Raw genomic sequence first — 5,072 nt, 5'->3', positions numbered from 1 at the left:
ATTCAGAATGAATGCAACAAATAATTGCAGCAGTCATGAAAGCTCAGAATAATTGAAATAGTTTCAGAATAAATGAAAATTCAGAATAAATCAAAGAAATAGCTTCAGAATCGATGAAAATTCAGAATAAATCAAATAGTTTCAGAATCGATGAAAATTTAGAATTTATTAAAAATCATTCCGATAATGGAGATGAATGGTGGAAATTATTGTGACCGTAAATGTGCGGGGGGCCCCAAAACACGGGGCCCAGTGTGTCCGCACCTGTCGCACACCCCTAAGGGTATCTCTGATTAACGTTGTATCGAGAGGCAGCAGTTTAACATTAGAATATAGGCATTTCCAAACAAGACTTGAAAAAATATCGTTGTAGAAAGATTTATCGTTATATCGAGTATCGTTGTAGCGAGGTTTCACTGTAATTGTTCTTTCCTCACCGAAGAAAAAAAAATACAGGGTGGACGAGAAGTCCTGTGAACACATTTTAAAAATTAATAAAAAATCAACCAATTGATATAAAAATGTGCGCCTTGCACTAAAATACTTATTATGGCTTAGAGGGTTTATCGTGTTTTTTTTGTGTTTTTTTTTTGTGCGATAAATTAAAGCAAAAAGTTCGAATTTCATTCACAGGTGGCGCAGTAAAACTAAAAACTCGACATAACACGCAAACCGTGCATAATTGATGTTTCTGACAATTTGCGCTACCTAAAACTAGAGGCACCGACATGAGAAAACATTGACGGGGGGCCGAATGCTGTCAGTTGTCTCTTATATTTATTCAGAGTCCCAAATATCAGTATTGAGTATTCCTTATGTCGGGAGGGAGTGGTGAGTTACATTGTATATTCATTTATTCATTAATTATTGAGGTGGGGGCTCTCACCTTCCCCCCCCCCCCATAAAATTTATTGTGGAGGTGGTATAAACACCCTTAGCCCCCAGGTTCCGGCGCCTATGGATAAAACTATCACATTTAATTTAAATATTAACACCCTTTCACACCCATGTAAATGTAGTCAGAGCTAAAAAAGAGCGCTCATATTGAAATGTGATAGATTCATGTAATGCACATTGTCATAAACATCAAGTATATGCAACATGAGATGCATTTTATGTCGAGTTTTTCGTTTTACAGCATCTCCTGTAAGTGAAATCTGAAATTTTTCCCTTTAAATTGATGATGAAAAAAAACTCTAGGCCTAGGCCATGACCATGTCTTGAAGGCGTGGGCCTTCAAGTGTACAGAGCACAGTGGCGTACCCGGGGGGGACGATTGTTCCCCCAATCAAAATTTTGCCTACATTGGCACCTATTCTCTTAAATGACTTTTGATCTTTAAAAAAACTTGATGAAAAGAAAATTGAATTTTTTATTTTCTACCTTCATTGACTAAAATGATGAGAATAAAAATCTGCATTTTATATATGCATGCTCCTCTTGCAGTTTCACAGTGATTGGGGTTTTCAGTGTCCTGCAAAGAGTTCTTTAGTCCTTTAAGAGAAGAAGAAAAAAGAAAGTGGGGATTTTTTCACACATCATCATTTTTTATAAAGCTGCTCTCAAGTTCTTCATCTGGAAGCATGTTCAGATCAGCCTCTCCTCCCACCTTTACTAAAAGACACAATCTTGCCCGCTTTACGCTGCAATTCCTCTTCCCCCCCCCCCCCTCCCCGCTCGGTAGAGCTCCTAGAAATACCCCTTTCATTGGTGCCTCGGTTCTGAGGATGGATGTGGCGTTCACGAAATGTTCATTCTGTTCTGAAGGGCCACCGCAAGAGCTTTGACTAAGGCGACTTCTGAAGAAATTAATCACGGGAACCTATTGTGGAGGATCACTGAACCTACGAAGTAATGACTAGGATTCAAGCTTCAAGAAGTATCACCTTTTCTTTGGTTACCTTAAGTAGAGCTTCAGCTCCTAGAAATACCCCTATATAGGAGACGTGGCAAAATTTAAAGTGCCTAGAAATGTCACGTTATCTGCAGGTGCCTTCGTAAGAATTACTAGCTTATGTATAGGTCAGTGTCAAGGACTAGGAAAAGGTGGATAACTGCTCTGAGTTTTTGAGCCCCAAAAAACAAAAGGTAAAACACAAAAGAAGAGTGTTTGCTAAAAATGGGTGAAATAAAAAGAACCTATGATCTTTGGTCGAAGCGCTCTGAAATACAGAAAATAAGTGGAAATAACAGTCTTCTATATTTGTACTATAATATATTGTACTGTATGTTGCCAATGCATAATTTTGTGTTGAAAATGTGACTTTTTCAGAATCATTATATTTTTTACGATGCTCACTTTGTTCGTAAAGGAGATAGACTTGGAAGTCTGGGGGGGGGGGCGGCAAGATGATGATGATGTCAATTCGTATATACATGTATGCATTAGATCAGTCAACTCCACCTTTGACGCTGGGGGGGGGGGGGGGCCGTATCTCCGCCCATGACCATTCATCACTCGATATATTTTCGTTCCTCTCTGATTTGTTATAAAACACACCCCATGAATTTATTTCACAAGAAATAAATATACATATACTGCGCACAATGTCTGCTTAAGTTTTTCTACTTCGATCAGAGCTCCCATTTAAACAGTTTCTCCAAAGGAAGCCGGTAGACCATCACACATCAAAAATTATTTCAATCGATTCATACACCCGCCACTTTCACTTCGATTTGGAAGATGAGTAGTGGCATTTCAAACACGCCGTAGACATACTTAAATACATTATGGATACATACGATAATATCTGGTATACACCAATTCATTTGAAGCAGTGGTTCCCAAACTGTTTTGGATTCATGGCACCCTCTACTTGTGCATCTGCAATCTAGTAGCATGTGATAGCCACTGTGCGATCGTGTAAGCATCATGATGGACTCACATCACGATGATCCAGGTTTAAACCCTACTAGCGGCACATTGGTGGTTGTCTGGAGTGAGTGTTTTTTTCGTTTTTCCAATTTCGAGGCACGAATGCTAACCGATCTTTTGTTTGACAAGTTTTCCCGCAGACAGGGCCGTCTTAAGAGCATCGTGCCCCCCCCCCCCCTCCGGGCCTAGGGATTTTTCTTAGGCCCTAGCTGGCAAATTCTCGAAAAATTCAATTCTTTTCATTTTTCTAAGGCCCCCTCTTCTTTTGAGGCGGCCGTGCCCAGGTGGATCCATGCATTAAGACGGCACTGCCCGCAGAGAACAAGTAGGCTTTTGCCGTGGTATTTTCATAACACGAAATTTGGGTATCTGCGAGTTTTAAGGAAAGAGATGGCACAAAACTTTATGGAAAAAAGATGGTAAAATTTCTCGAACATAAACCACGCATAATCATGACATCATGTACGATTGAGTAGTAGTAGTGTATATGTAATATGTGCTTACGATAAGAGAGTAACATGATAAAAGTGATTATAAATATTAGCATGAAAATTTTTCTGTACTTCCATATCTTGGATTAATTTTAGAGAGAGAGAGAGTATATATATTTTTATTTTACTCTTTATCTCACACACACACACACACACACACACACACACACACACACACACACACACACACACACACACTTTTTATATATTCTAATCTAAATTTTTTTCCTACCACCTTTTAGGGTAATTTCCCACTTGTTTTTGGTGTTTGCATTTGTAAACGTACACAAAACATAAAATAGAATTTAAATTTTCTTAAATTAATTAAAAAATTAAAGTAAATTATTCAACTGAAAAGAGTAATTAATTTAATTTGAAAAATAACATCGACTGAAAACAAAACAAATTTAATTTGATTTTGCAAATTGAAAAGTGTGTTTCAAGTTCTTTCTACTAATGCATAATTTTAAGTTTGCTCCTAAAGCAGGAACAAAAAATGGTTCCTTTCCGAATTCCTCTTCCCCCACTGACCAAAACGTGGCTACGCCACTGGCAAAGCACCTCATGATAATGTCATCTGGCCATAATTTTCGAGAGTAAATATGTGCATTGACAGGAGCAGATACTTCTAGTCAGGGCAAATAAAAATCACTTTTACCGAGGGCCTATGATGCTGTTAAGATGGTCTTGCTAGACCTCAAGCGCACAAGTGTATGGGTATGGGGGGTGGGGGGAGAATGGACTCGTGATAATGAAATTTGGAAATATCATTTTTGAGGTCAGGATTACACCGTAAAAGTTTGATAAGAGATTTAGCCTACTGGTTACATAACTTAAATGTAACCGATACGCTTATTGGTTGCATTTTTCAAGTTTTATAATAGAACTTTTCTAAAACTTTTACAGCGTGACCACGAAAACATGGCCTCTGACTTTGTATGACCTTCATCACGAAAAGTGAGCATTTATTACCATTGCAATGAATGACACATTTTGTCCGTACTGTGAAATTGAAATTTATTCTAATTTTTTATGATACGCGAATTTAAAAAAAATACATTTTGCATTTTATGGCAGGGTCATCTTAAGAGCATTCGGGGGTGCCCGAGTAAAGTGACTTTTCTGAGCCCCCTCTCATGGTGGAGATATAACGTTCGAAAATTTTAATCAGATCTCATTTTCATGAGGCCCCCAGGGCTGTGCTAGGGTTGTCCTATGCGTTAAGACGGAACTGGGTGGTGTCGAAATTTGACCTGTTGCTACAGGGAGTGCGCAGTATCGAAAGGTTGGGACAGGTGCAGAGTAGGGGTCTTCACCCTTTCTCGAGTAGCCCTCGAGGCACGAGTTGAGCATGCATGCCTTAAAGCAACGTATGCTTGAAATCTACGTAATCTGTGTATTTAATTAATCAAGTGCTCGTGCTCACGAGCGCGAAATTTGGCATGGGCATTGAGCACTGTCGGTGTTCGAGAGCAACAGGTTTAAGACAGGGCCGTCTTAAGAGCATCATGGGTCCCCGGGCAGTGCCCGGTGGGCCCATACTTTAAGACGGCACTGGTTGAAGACCCCTGGAGATCAAGATGGAATGATGAGGAAAAGACGAAAATTTGGCGAGAAGTGAAACCACCTGTTGCCAAAAGTGGGAAATATCGCCAATCGCTGGTTGGTCGATTCCATGACATCCCCTCACGTAAACTTGAATAAAA

The sequence above is a fragment of the Pholcus phalangioides genome, unplaced genomic scaffold (assembly GCF_987345545.1).
Source record: "Pholcus phalangioides strain wild (caught in Gottingen) unplaced genomic scaffold, Ppha-v1.0 ptg000015l_1, whole genome shotgun sequence".
Taxonomy (NCBI): domain Eukaryota; kingdom Metazoa; phylum Arthropoda; class Arachnida; order Araneae; family Pholcidae; genus Pholcus; species Pholcus phalangioides.
Note: the sequence above shows the minus strand (reverse complement) of the source record.